Below are 15,062 nucleotides of genomic sequence, written 5' to 3'. Positions count from 1 at the left end.
ACCATGTGCCTATTAACTTATGTAGTGGACAATTATTTGTTGTCTCTACAAGGTCATATTTTAGGGGCTGATGGCTTCATAAGGAGCCTGTCTTCATGAAACTAACTTTTGCAGAGAGCTAAGCGATTTGCCTTAGAAAAAATTTCTGATGTCTTTGGAACTAGATGACAAGGATAACATGCTGTTCTTGAAGGATAAGTGATGCTTTGTGTTCTCCTGTGCTGTGTGCACCTAGAATTAATAGTCAGTGTCAGTTGTGACACAACTGTCAGAGTTGGCTATGAAAAGAGTTGCATGGTGAGGATACCAAGTTGAATGGTGGTGGTATCAAGCTATAGGTAAATTTCTCCATCTGGGTTACAGGACATGTCTGTGGTGTGTAAACTCGTCCAGTTGTTTCCTGCTTCCTTAAAAACTTTTTTTTGTATGTATATATGGTATGCGTGTATGCATGTGCGTGGGTGTGTTGGCAGGTATACATGTGTGGAGGTTAGAGGACAACTTTTGGGTGTCAGTCCTTGCTTTCACTTGTTTACAAAGTAGGGTCTCTTTGTTTACCACTAGTCTGCCAGTCTTCTGGGGATCTCATGTCCCTTCTCCCATCTTGTCTTAGACATGCTGGGATTACGGACACATGCTACTATGTCTGACGTTTTCAAGTCTGGTGCTCATGCATGGCAAGTGCTTAATCCAATTCCTCTGAGCCCCTCACTTTCTTCTTTTAGCTCACGGAACAATGTCAGTTTGTCCAGGGTATCTTTTTGTTTTTGTTTTTTTTGAGGTAGGGTCTCACTTTAGCCCAGGCTAACCTGGAACTCTCTCTTAGCCCCAAGCTGGCCTCAGACTCGGCAATCCTCCTTCCTCTGCCTACTGAGTGTTGGGGTTAAAGGTGTGCACCACTGTGCTCAGCCAGAGTACCTTCTTACCAGGTAACGGAGACTTTTTGCTATAGCAGGTACACTGTGTGTTCTGTGTTTTAGCGCTGTACAGTGTGGGCTATGCTCTGCAGCTGTCCCGGAATAGGGTTTAGGAAGTTCCATCTCATTCTGGTGGGCAGCCAAGAGCCTTGACAATAGTCTATATTGTTTGGGGGACGTCAGAGTTTCTCTGATCAAACACATCACTGGAATCTTTCTGTGACAACCTACGGTGCCTTTTTGTTATTCTTCAAAATCTCCCCATTTTTGTATTCTCTGTGTGCATACATACTTTGTCCACTCAGTTCTGTCAAGATGTTTAAGGTTGAAAGAGGAATACATGAAGCACGCGTTGATTGTGGCAGAGTAGTGCATGAACCCTCTTCACCTGTATGATTATTACTATTTGAACAACTATAGGGCCTGAAGACTGATGTACTTTTTCAGTTGTGAAAAAGGATACTCCTTTCCTTTCACCAAGCATTTGTAATTCCCTGTTGTGTGATGTACTTATAACACAAGGTGTCAGTGAGTTTTTGAGCTATAATCTGGCTGTAGCTAGATTTACTAGATTCTGATGAACGGACTCATTATTTCAATTTACTGCTTTCCATAAAGGAAAACATTTGAAGAGTGCCTTGTTTACTTTTTGCATTAATTAAAGTATATTTAGTGGTTTAATGTATATTACATTTTTTCCTCTAATTAGGCTCAGAATATTGTCTTGACTAAATGAGTTTTTATGGGAAATTATTGGTAACCTAGAATAATCATGTTTTGGCTGACATTTGGAAGCCACTGATGCTATCATAGAATAATAGAGCTTTTTGGTGGAGAGCATATTAATGTCATCTGGTCTAACTCTAGAGAAGGTGGTTTAGGAATGGTTTACCAAAGCCTCTTAGTCACTAAGCCAGGAAGAGAACCTTGAATGTGCTTTAGTTGTGTATGCTTAGCCCCTCCTGTTTCCTTGCTTTAACTGATTCATGACATTTTAATATCACTTCCTTAAACTTCATCTTTGATGTTGACTTTTTATTAACTCTGACCCACTCATGCATCTGACAGTGGGACAGCTATAACACACTGAAGTGTATAGGAAGACCAACCTGTAAACAACTTCCTGAAATATGTTTTGCTAAGTTCTGTAAAGGTGACGCTCAATAAAGGAAGATGGCTTGCTGATTTCGCCACTACCCAGTCTTAATGGTAATATTGAGAAACCAATAGTTAAATTTCAAAATCATTAGACAAAAATTAGAAATTACTTAGTTATTACTTACTTAGACTTTGGGCTAAATAGGTCATGAATAACACTAGTGTTGAATTAAGTAGAGAAATATATCTTGGTGGGACCATGAGAGTTTCACAGGAATAACTTCAGGTTTTCAGCCTCAAATTTGGGTTGTTTAAAAATAAAGTTATGAGCAAATATCCTTTGTAATGAGCAAGCAGCATTCCTTGTTTGCTGGAATTGGCACTGAAAACCTCAAGCCTGGTTAATGTAATTGAACAGCTGAAGTGTTTGTCAAAATAAAAATATTCTGTGCATTATAATGATAAAATGCTATCCTTTAGCACATGGCCATCTGCTTTTTGTTCCAGTCTGTCTTCTAGCTCAGCCTGTCCACTCTCTTCCCATTCATTCTGTGTTTTCTGCTTTGCCCTCTTGAATAGGGAGAATATATGGTAGTGTTGTTCTGTTTTTAGTGCTCAGTCTTTTCATAGTGTTTCTTTACCTCTTTAGTTTGATTGAAATCAGATTTTCTTTTGGGTTAGTTGCCACATAATCCTTTCCATTCACTGGATGCCTTTTTGGTTTTTCAAGGTAGGGTCTCACTTTAGCCCAGGCTGACCTGGAATTCACTATGTAGACTCAAGGTGGCCTTGAATTCATGGTGATCCTTCTACCTCTGCCTCCTGAGTGCTGGGATTAAAGGCATGCATCACCATGCCCGGCCTAGTTGCTTTTTTACTATGCTCATTTGAGATATAGGGATCAGCTTTTTTCTACTTCTTTCTTTTTCCTAATAGAGGGCATCTCATTATGTGGTCTACCATGGCTTTGAATTCTTGGGCTCAAGTGATCCTTCTGCCTCAGCCTTCCTTCCAAATGCTGGTGTACAGGTGCATGCCACCACAGTTGCTCTTTTGAAGATACTAATTTGTTGTGGTGAAATTCACATAATCAAAGTGAACAATTTTAGAGTAAACAGTTTAAAATTAATATTATTTAGTTATTTGAGAGAGAGAGAGCGAGAGAGAGAGAGAGAGAGGGAGAGAGAGGGAGAGAGAGGGAGGGAGGGAGAGGGGCAGAGGGAGAGAGACTAGGCATGCCAGCCAGCCTTGTACCTACTGCAGACGAACTCCAGATGCATGCACCACCCTGTGCATCTGGCTTACATAGGTCCTGGGGAATTGAACCTGGGTTCTTTGGCTTTGTAGGCAAGCACCTCAACTGCTAAGCCATCTCTCCTCTCTAGTTCCATTTTTTTAAAGTAAAATATTTTACTTATTTGTAAGGGGGGAGAGAGAGAGAATGAATATGGCGTGCCAGGGCCTCTAGCTTCTGCAAGTGAGCTCCAGATGTGTGTGCCATCTTGTGCATCTTGTTTACGTGGGTAAGGAATCAAACCCGGGGTCTTAGGCTTTTCAAGCAAGTGCCTTAACACCTGAGCTCTCTCTTCAGCCCCTTAGTTGCATTTTTACCGGCATTGTCCAATCACCACCTCTTTCTAGGTCAAAAACAATTGTCACTACAAAATAAAACTCACTAAGCAATTTCTTCCCCTTCTCATCCTGCAACCCCTGGTAATAGCCTTTCTTTCTTTTTTTAAAAAAGATATTTATTTATTTGTAAGCAGAGAGAGAAGAGAGACAGAATGGGAGTGCCAGGGCCTCCAGCTGTTGCAGATGAACTCCAGATTCGTGTGTCACTGTGCATCTGGCTTTATGTGGGTACTGGGAAATTGAACTCAGGTTAAGTTTTGCAGACAAACACCTTAGGCACCTAGCCATCTCTCCAGTCCTTTCTTTTTTTTTAGTATTTATTTATGTATTTGAGAAAGAGTGGGGGGGGTCAGATAGAAAAAGAGATAATGGGGCTGGAGAGATGGCTTAGCCATTAAGCGCTTGCCCTAAGGACCCTGGTTTGAGGCTCGATTCCCCAGGACCCACGTTAACCAGATGCACAAGGGGTTGCACGCATCTGGAGTTTGTTGGCAGTGGCTGGAGGCCCTGGTGCGCCCATTCTCCCTTTCTCTCTCTGTCTCTCTCTCTGTCTGTCACTCTCAAATAAATAAATAAAATAAAATAAAATAAAATAAATATTTAAAAAAAAGAAAAAGAAAGAATGGGTGCCTCAGGGCCTCTAATCACTGCAAACAAACTCCAAATACCCTGTACATCTGACTTTTTTGGTTTATTGTTGTTTATTTATTTGATAGCGACAGACAGAGAAAGAGGGAGAGAGAAAGAGAGAGAGAATGAGTGCGCCCGGGCCTTCAACCACTGCAAATAAACTCCAGATGCATGCGCCACCTTGTGCATGTGGCTTACGTGGGGGGTCCTCGAACCGGGATCCTTAGGCTTCACAGGCAAGTATTTAACCGCTAAGTCATCTTTCTAGCCCCCATCTGACTTTTTAAAAGAAATTATTTTATTTATTTAATAGGGAGAGAGAGAAAGAAAGAGGCAAATAGAGAATGGGCATGCCAGGGCCTCTAACCACTGCAAATGGATTCCAGACGCATATGCTACTTTATCCATCTGGCTTATGTGGTTCCTGGGGAACTGAACCTGGGTCCTTAGGCTTCCCAGGCAAGTGCCTTAATCACTAAGCCATCTTTCCAACCCTGCATCTGGATTTTTACGTGGGTACTGGGGAATTGAACCTAGGTCTTTTGGCCTTGCTAGCAAAAGCACCTTAACTGCTAAGTCATCTTTCCACCCCCCCTTTTTAAGATAAATTTGTTTAAAATTCTTTTTATTTTCTTAATTTTGCATTCTGGTTATCAGGGCAAAGCAGATTCATTATAGACCATTTAAAATATATATGACCATACAGAAGAGCAATAGTATGCATTATTAACCAGTCATTGCTGTCTTTTTTTTTTGGTTTTTCAGTTTTTTGAGGTAGGGTCTCACTCTGGCTCAGGCTGACCTGGAATTCACTATGTAGTCTCAGGGTGGCCTCGAACTCTCGGCGATCCTCCTACCTCTGCCTCCCGAGTGCTGGGATTAAAGGCGTGCGCCACCATGCCCGGCAACTGCTGTCTTTTTTGGTAAATAATTTCCAATCCTTTTTCCGTATCCTTGTTTTTCTTTTATGTAGTTGAAATCTTTTCTAAAGATGAAGTATAATTAACTTTTGGAAGTTGTACTTCAAAATATACATGGGGAGACTATAGATCATTTTGTAAAAGTGTTTGCCTTACAAGCACAAGGTCTTGAGTTCAATTCCCAGAACCTGCATAAAAATACCAGGGTGTGGTGTTATGCATTTGTAACTCCAGCTCTGGGGAGATAGAGAAAAGCAGATCCCTCTAGGGCTCTCTGGCTAGCCAGGTTAGCTCCAGCCAGTGAGAATTTTTGTCTCAAAAAAGGTGGTCCAAAGCTGAATATGGTCACTCATGCCTTTAATCCTAGGACTCTAGCAGCTAAGATAGGAGGTTCTCTGTTGAGTTTGAGGTCAGCCTGGGCTAGAGAGAGTGAGAGCCTACCTCAAACAAGAAAAGGTGGTCAGTGTACCTGAGGAATTACAACCGATGTTGTTCTGGCCTCCATATATTTGCACTCACAAGTGTATTCCCCCCCCCCCAGCCCTCCACCACACGAATTTGAAAAAAAAAGTCTTGTTTTTCTTTGTTTTTTATTTCTTTATATTTATTTTTTATTTATTTATTTTTTTTTAATTTTTATTAACATTTTCCATGATTATAAAATATATCCCATGGTAATTCCCTCCCTCCCCACCCCCACACTTTCCCATTAAGTCTTGTTTTTCCTATCTCCTTGCCTCCTCCTGATTGACCTGTGATTAAATTGTGACCTATATATTCTATGCCTTAAGAAATTTTGCTTTTTTCTAGGAAGTAGTCCCCAAGAATCATCAAATGGGACTACATGAAATTAAAGTTTCTTCATAGCAAAGGAAGCTATCAGCAGAGTAAACAGGAAGCTTGCAGAATGGAAGAAAGTCTATGCTAGCTACTACAGATACAGAAGATTGCCATCTAGGATATATGAAGAACTGCCAAAACTAACCACGACCCACTCCAAAAAAAGAAAAAAAATTCTGCTAATCAGTAAATGGCCTAATGAAAGAACAGATAATTCTCAAAAGGGAAAATACATACAAATGACCAAGAGTTTTGTTTTTTTTTTAAGCTCAACATCCTTAGCCATTAGGGAAATGCCAATTAAAACCACTTTGAGATTTCATCTCACCCCAGTTAGAATGGTTATCATCAAGAAAACTAATGACAAGTGCTGTTGAGGTCCTAGGAAGAAAGGAACTCCTTTCTATTCACTGTTGGTGGGAGTGTAAACTTGTCCAGCCACTATGGAAATGAGTGTGGAGGTTTCTCAGAAAGCTAACAATTGAACTACCGTATAACCTAGCTATACTACTCAGTATAAAATAATTTTTTATCCCCTGATAAAAATAAACATTTTCAGTATGTTTTGGAGTAACTTTTTCGGATAAGAATGTGTAATTGGTTGTTTTCTGAGGCTTCCTGAGAATATGACCAAAATTTGGAATAGAATTCTCTGAGTGCCTTCTGTTGCTTTGGGAACTTCTCCAGTCTCTGTTGTCTTTAAGTTTCCCATGCTATATTCACACAGTTGTGGAGCAGGAGGAATTTGAGACCTTCATCATCATTTCATCCCCCTTGTCAGTGTTGCTGGTGGAGATTCTTTCCAAGCTTTGGTCTTTCTTTTTGGTTCTTAATACTTGGCAAGTTTTATATTTTGATGTCTGGGCTTTTTAAAGGAAAGTTGGGAAGGGGCTTTAATCATTAATCATGTTTAGTGTGAGCCTTATATCAAAGACAATATCTTCACAAGCGTGATTATTATTGTTGTTACTTTTAACATTTTTATTTATTTGTTATAGAAAGAGAGGGGGAGAGAGGAGAGGGAAAGAGAATGGATGCACCAGGGCCACTAGCCATTGCGAACAAACTTTAGGTGCACGCACCACCATATGCATCTGGCTAACACGGGTTCTGGGGAATTGAACCTGGGGTCTTAGGTTTCACAGGCAAGCATCTTAACCACTAAGCTATCTCTCCAGCCCTTATTTAGTTATTTTTTGAGGTAGGGTCTCACTCTAGCTCAGGCCGATCTGGAATTCACAGCAAACCACCTACCTTTGCCTCATACCTGTCATGATTAGTTTTTGGAAAAAAAAAATGGGGTGGGGAAAGCCAGCTTTTTACCTAGCTCTTATAGGTTTATTGGATTTTTTTTAAAGAAAGTAATTGGATTTTGGTCTTAGTGAATTGTTGTAAGCTGTATACATTTTATAGAAAACTTCAGGAATAAAAAGATACATGAAAATCATCCATAATCCACCACCATTTACAATCAATTACTGATTACCCTTTCTTTTGAGGCAAGCTCAATAGATTGCTCTTCTTTTTTATCAGAGGGAGGGAGGAGAGAAGAGAGGAGAGAATTGGTACCCCAGGGCCTCCAGCCATCGTATTTGAACTCCAGACGTATGTGCCACCTTGTGCATCTGGCTTATGTGGAACCTGGAGAGTTGAACATGTGTCCTCAGGCTTTGCAGACAAATGCCTTAACTGCTAGGCCATCTCTCCAGCCCACTGGTTATTTATTTATTTATTTGAGAGAGAGAAAGGGAAAGAAATAGGCAGGTAAAAAGAGAAAGAGAGAATGGGTGTGCCAGGGCCTTCAGCCACCGCAAACAAACTCCAGATGCTTGTGCCTCCTTGTGCATCTGGCTTATGTGGGTCCTGGGGAATTGAACATGGGTCTTCAGACTTCACAGGCAAACACCTTAACCGCTAAGCTATCTCTTCAGCCCACTGGTTACCTTTTTGATATTTACTTCTTCCTTTTTAAAAATGGGATATATTTAGCATGTTTTTTAGTTTATTTATTATTTATTTAGTTCAGGTGCCAGACATTTGGAAAATTTGTTATATATTGTTTGAATCTTGCCTGTTTGCATTTAATGTCAATTTTAGACAGACCTAATTCATTTTATATTTGTTATTTATCAGAAAGAGAGAGAAAGAGGCAGATAGAGAATGGGCATGCCAGGACCTCTAGCCATTGCAAACAAACTCCAGACACATGCACCACCTTGAGTATCTGGCTTACGTGGGTCCTGGGGAATTGAACCTGGGTCCTTAAGCTTCATAGGCAAGTGTCTTAACTGCTAAGCCATCTCTCCAGCCCCGCTGTTTTTGTTAAACTTTTATTTATTTGAGAGTGAGAGAGAGAGAGAAAGAGAAAGAGTCAGGGAGAGGGGGAGAGAGAATGGGTGCGCCAGGGCTCTAGCCACTACAAACAAACTCCAGATGCATGGGCCCCCTTGTGTATCTGGCTTACGTGAATCCTGGAGAGTCAAACCCGCATCTTTGGCTTTGCAGGCAAATACCTTAACTACTAAGCCATCTCTGCAGCCCCCCACTTTTTTTTAACTGACAACTTTCATAATTATAGACAATAAACCATGGTAATTCCCCCTGCCCCCCACTTTCCCCTTTGCAACTCCACTCTCCATCATACCTGCTACCCCTCTCAATCAGTCTCTATTTTATTTTGATGTCATGATATTTTCCTCCTATTATGATGATCTTGTGTAGGTAATGTCAGGCACTGTGAGCTCATGGATATCCAGGCCAGTTTGTGTCTGGAAGAGTGCACTGTAAGCAGTCCTACCCTTCCTTTGGCTCTTAACTTCTTTCTACTGCCTCTTCCGCAGTGGACCCAAGCCTTGGAAGGTGTGATAGAAATGATTCAGTGCTGAGTACTCCTCTGTCATTTCTTCTCAGCACCAAGGTGCCTTATGAGTCATCCCAAGGTCACTGCCATCTGCAAAGAGAAGCTTCTCTAACCAAAAGTGAGAGTAGCATTAATATATGGCTATGAACACTAAGAGAAATACTTACTGGGCAGTTTGGTGAGCATAGTGTGTGTGTGTGTGTGTGTGTGTGTGTGTGTGTGTGTGTGTATATATATATATATATATATATATATATATATATATATATATATTTAGCCCAATACCAGCAGATGTTGCACCCCTAGGGCTTATGACTTCCCCCATCATAGGTTTTTAGTATCAGGCATGTATTCCCTCCCATGGAGCAGGCCTCCAGTCTAATTAAGAGAGCTGTTGGTTTCCCTCATAACAGACATGTTACTATTGTACCCATTGGCTCATTTGGTCTGGCTGGCCAAATTTAAGGCTTACAGTGTCAGTTGCTTATCTTCACTGGTGAATTTTCTCGCTCCCATTGAACTGCATGCAGCATAACTTTTTCTAGCTTTCTGTCAGCTGGTCTGCACAGAGGAAATTTTCAGCTCAGCTCCAGCAGGATTTGTCAGTGACTTTGTAGCCCAAGCATGCGGTGTCTTCAGCATTAAGGTCTTAGTAGCTACTCCTGGTGGGAAATCAAGAACCTTGGCAATGCCTGTAATGTTCTGAGGGACATCAGGGACCTCTCTGGCCAACAACTCGCTGGAAGGTATCCCATCCCTGACACTGAAAATTTTGTAGTCACAATCTATGGCTTCTGGGTGTGTCATTGTCCAAAAAAGTAGGTTTCCATATGACTTATTATCTCATAGGTTTTGATTAGCCCCTCCCCCACTTTTCCTTTACTCAATCTCTTCCTGCCTTTCTACCCCCATTAATCTGTTCTTCTACTGGCATATATACAATAACATCCTCTTAAGTACTCCCCTCTCTCCCTTTATATCCCCTTTCTAGCTTACTGGCCACTGCTACTGAGTTTTGTTCCAACTCGCGTATTAGTCCAAACGTTTGTAGCTAGGATCCACATATGAGAGAGAACATGCAACATTTGGCTTTCTGGGCCTGGGTTACTGCACTAAGTGTAATCCTTTCCAGATCCATCCATTTTCCTGCAAATTTCATGATTTTATTTTTCTTTACCGCTGAGTAGGACTCCATTACTGCAGGCTCACCTCTTAAAGGCTCCTTCCACATCCTTCATAGTGGAGCCACTGGGGACTTAGCATTTAAAACGTGAATTTGTGGGGGACATTTTCAAATTTAAACTACCACAGTTTGATTAAAAGGGCACAATTGCTATTTTCATTTTATTTATATATATGTATATATGTACACACACACATATGTAAATTATGCATATATATTTTCATTTTCCTGGGATAGGTATTTAACATTGAAATTACTGGTTCAAGCCAGGTGTGGTGGTGCACGTCTTTAATCCCAACACTTGGGAGGCAGAGGTAGGAGGATCACTGTGAGTTCGAGGCCACCCTGAGACTACATAGTGAATTCTGGGTCAGCCTGGGCTACAGAGTGAGACCCTATCTTGAAAAACCAAAAAAAAAAAAAAAAATGGCTTAGCATACAAGTTTTGTTTTTATTCCTACAAAACATTTCATGCCATGTCCTCCAAACATTCATTATTATACTTAACATAAGTATTTCTGTCATAATACCTAATACATGCCTAAGAAAAACTTACAAGGTTGTCATTCACTAAAAACAGGATTTGTGGGGGAAATATGGCTGAGAGCAGAGCACACCACTCAAGACCATTGCAATTTCAAACTACAGTTCTACAAAAGCATAATTGGTACCTTAGGAGATAATGTGGGTAGCCCAGTCAAACCATTTATTTGTGGCTAACGCTGCCATGGAGGAGAATTAAAGCTATTAAAATGTGAGAGGATGGTCTTGAGGAGTGCAGATGAGAGAGAGTAACTGTAAGCCAGCAGGATGCTTAGGGTTAGGGGGAGGGGCGTGGGCGCAGCTTGCTGTGTCTGAAACTATGCCACCCTAACTTATATTTTAAATATTTTTTAAATTTTTGAGAGAGCGAGAGTGCGTGAACGCCAGCAAGCAGGTATGCCAAGGCCTTTAGCCATTGCAAATCAGACACATGCGCCACCATTTGCATCTGGCTTATGTGAGTTCTGGGGAATTAACCTGAGTTCTTAGGCTTCAAAGGCAAGTGCCTTAACTACTCGGTAATCTCTCCAGCCTTGTATATACCTATATAACCGGGACTCCAATCAGAATGAAGAACATTGTCATCATTCCAGAATGTTCCTTGGTGCCTTTTTGTAATTTAGTCTGCTATACTTCATTTTGGATGACCATTATAAATTAGTTTATATGTTCAAGAAGTTTATCTAAATAGAATTACATAGTTAATGTTATTCTCTTGTGAATAGTTTCACTCTGAGAAGTTCATCCTTATTACCATCTCCAGTCATTTATTTTCTTTGCTGAGTAGTGTTCTATTGTTAAATAAAACAGATTCCTGGGCTGGAGAGATGGCGTAGCGGTTAAGCGCTTGCCTGTGAAGCCTATGGACGCCGGTTCGAGGCTCGGTTCCCCAGGTCCCACGTTAGCCAGATGCACAAGGGGGCGCACGCGTCTGGAGTTCGTTTGCAGAGGCTGGAAGCCCTGGCGCGCCTATTCTCTCTCTTTCCCTCTACCTGTCTTTCTCTCTGTGTCTGTCGCTCTCAAATAAATAAATAAAATTTAACAACAACAACAAAAAAAACAGATTCCTGTACATTGTCATTTGAACATTTGTGCAGTTTTAGGTTCTATTAATGCATAACAGCTCTGTGGACATTTGGGTATTGCCATTGGGATGGAATTGCCAGGATATGTTGAATTTTATAAGAAATTGCTAGCTTTCAAAGTAGTTGACATTGACAGTTTTCATCTTTATTTACTTATTTGACAGAGACAGAGAGAGAGAGAGAGGAAGGGGGAGGGGGAGGGAGAGAGAGGGAGGGGGAGGGGGGAGAGAAATGGGTGTGCCGGGCCCTCCAGCCACTGTAAACAAACTCCAGAGGCATGCATCCCTTTTGCATCTGGCTAACGTGGGTCCTGGGGAATTGAACCTGGGTCCTTGTGCTTTGCAGGCAAATGCCTTAACTACACCATCCCTCCAGCCACCATTGACAGTTTTTGCACTCCCAGCAATGTGTTGAGAGTCAGGATAGTTCCATGCCCTTGCCATCATTCAATTTTAGTTCTCTGTTGGATGCTAATGGCTCTCACTGTACTTATAATTTGTGTTTCTCTGATGAGTAATGATATTTAGCACCTTTTCATATACTTAGTAGTATGTGTGTATCTTTCTGTGAAACTCACCTGTCTCATTTCTACCCCTAGAGTAAGGTTATAATGAGCAGAGTCTTACATGGTTTTGAGAAGAGTTCTGGTCTCCTTTAAACCCATTCCTTGTTTTTTTGTAGACCCTTATCTAATGCAATAGAATAACTTAGAAGAATGGTAACTGGCATTTAAAGGAATAAGGCTTTCACCTTAAATCTAGGAGTTTTGCCCAAAGTGTACCTGCTTAGTAGCTAACATGGTCACTAATTGGTTTTAGTGCTTTAAGTAGATTTTCATGGTGTTTTCTACACCCATAATATCTTGTCATTTGCAAGAAACCTCCCCCTCCCAGCATGAAATTGAGTAGGAGCTCCAGTGGACATCTTTACCTTGTTCATGATTTCTAAGAGTGAGGGGACAGCAGCTCAGCAGTGGGGCTTTGTAAGTGCTCCAGGCTGAGGAAATTTCTGTCCACTCCTTAATTTTTCAGTTTTTGTAAGGACTTCCAATGTGAATTCCTCTGAGTTCTTATTTATTTATTTACTTGTTTATTTTGAGACAGGCTCTCCTGTAGCCCAGACTGACCTTGAACTTGCTATGTGTCCCGGGATTCCTTTCATTTCCAAGTGTTGGGGTTGCAGGTATATACTACCATATGTAATCTATGAAGGGTTTTTTTTTTTTTTGCCTTTTCCACTAATGTAAATTACTATGGACTGTCTTTGAAGGATTAATCTTTCATATACACTTAGTCATGATGTGTTATATTCAGTTTGCTAGTATATGTGGATGAATTGAGTATGCCCATGAAAAATATTGGTCTGTAATTTTCTATTCTTTTACTTTTCTTTTTTGGTTTATTGAGGCAGGGTCTTGCTTAGGTAGGTTGACCTGGAATTCACTATGTAGTCTCAGGGTGGCCTTGAACTCAATCCTTCTACCTGTCTTTCCCAAGTGCTGGGATTAAAGGTATGCACCACCATGCCCAGCCCTGTTCTTTAATATTTTAAGTAGGTCTTGGTATCAGTGTGATTCTGGACTTGTAATGTGAGTTAGGAAATGTTCTCTCTATTGTTCTAATCTTTCTTGGTTGAATTCACTGGTACAGCCATCTAGATCTTCCTGCACTGGTAGGGTTTTAATCACTTGGAGTTTTTGGTGCTTATTGTCAGTTTTGGTAAATGGTATTTCAAAATTTTTACCTGAGTTGTTAAATTTATTGCCGTTAAATTGTTCATAATAGTCTACCTTTTTAGCATCTGTTAGGTTTATAGTAACAACCCTCCTTTTCTCCCTAGTATTAGTGATCTGTTCTGTGTTTTCTTTTTAATCCCTTTCAAAGGCTTTAGCAATGCTGTCTTGTTAAATAATTCCCTTTTGGTTTCATCATTATTTTGTAGTTAAATTTTTTAGTATCATATTTGCTTATAGAGGATAGTCTGTATAGTTTTCTTTTTTGCTAAGACTTTATTTATTTACTTATTTATTTATTTTTGAGGTGGAGTCTTACTGTAGGTCAGGCTGACCTGGAATTCACTATGTAGTCTCAGGGTGGCCTTGAACTCAAGCTATCCTCTTACCTCTGCCTCCCAAGTGCTGGGATTAAAGGCGTGTGCCACCATGCCCGGTTTAAGACTATATATTTTAAATGTGTATAGTTTTAATTCATGATTAATCCTTCCTTTCATGTTTCGTAATTGTTCAAATCATGTGTCCACACTGTTTTATCTGTTTTTTTTTTTTTCTTTTGGAGTTTTGACAGGATGGTAGTTTGCAACTTGGTGATTTTTGCTTTCTATATTTGGCGCTCTTTTATAGGAGATGTGTGTGTGTGTGTGTCCGCGTGGAGGACCGAGGACAACCTTGGGGTAATGTTCTTCAGGCACTGTCCACGTTTTTTGAGACAGGGTCAGTCATTGCCTTGGAGCTCACCAAATAGGTTGAACTTGGTGGATAGTGAGCCCCAGGGCTCCACTAGTCTCTGCCTCCCCAGCACTGGGATTACTTGTACACAAAACCTCCCCTCTGCCCTGTCTGAAACATTTTATGTGAGTACTAGTGATCATAATAGGGTACTTATGCTTGCAAGGGAAGTACTTTACTGATCGAGTTGTCGCGTCCCCAACCCTTCCTTGTACTTTTTATTAATATAGAATCTTAGTTATAACTTTTACATTAACTTTCAGTAGTTTTTTTTTTTTTGTTTGTTTTTTCCGAAGTAGGGTCTCACTCTGGCCCCAGGCTGATCTGGAATTAACTATGTAGTCTCAGGGTGGCCTCGAACTTACGGCGATGCAAATTTATTTTAATATAAATACTTTTATCTTGAGTTCTAGTTTGTGTGATGACATTTCTTTCTCATCTGTTTTTCTTGTTTTTATTTATCTGATAAATTTTATTTACAAGGTATATTTCTAAACCTTGCTCTAAGTGTGTTTCTTATAAGCAGACTAGAATACACTCAATGTAAGATAAATTGAAAATACATATTATTGTGATTGTGTTTTCCTTGTATGTGTCTTACTCCATTTAGCTCCCACTTTTCCCAACCTCCTTTTCCCTCTTTGCCACTCTCCCTTTTTCTAACACCTCCAGTTCTACCTTACATGTTCATTAGCATTTCCTGTTCTGTAGCAAGGAGAGCTTTTTGTATCAGGCCTCCAAATTTCTCTCATTACATTTGGTTACCCTCTACAGGGCAAGCATAAAGCAGTGCTACCCAGTCAGCATAGCAGCTTTCTCTGTGTCTCAGATTTCATTTCTGAATTAATGATTTATTAAATTTACTTCGGAAATGAGGAAATGAATTTGAA

At 40.4% G+C, this 15,062-nt stretch overlaps 1 protein-coding gene across 2 annotated transcripts in view; it reads left to right on the top strand.

Annotated features, from left to right (window-relative positions):
* The window catches only part of Ryk (receptor like tyrosine kinase), a 95,504-nt gene that overhangs the window by 17,528 nt on the left and 62,914 nt on the right, over nucleotides 1–15,062 (top strand). The window lies entirely within an intron of this gene.

This window comes from Jaculus jaculus, chromosome 17 (genome assembly GCF_020740685.1).
Source record: "Jaculus jaculus isolate mJacJac1 chromosome 17, mJacJac1.mat.Y.cur, whole genome shotgun sequence".
Taxonomy (NCBI): Eukaryota; Metazoa; Chordata; class Mammalia; order Rodentia; family Dipodidae; genus Jaculus; species Jaculus jaculus.
This window is presented reverse-complemented; position numbering and strand designations above follow the sequence as displayed.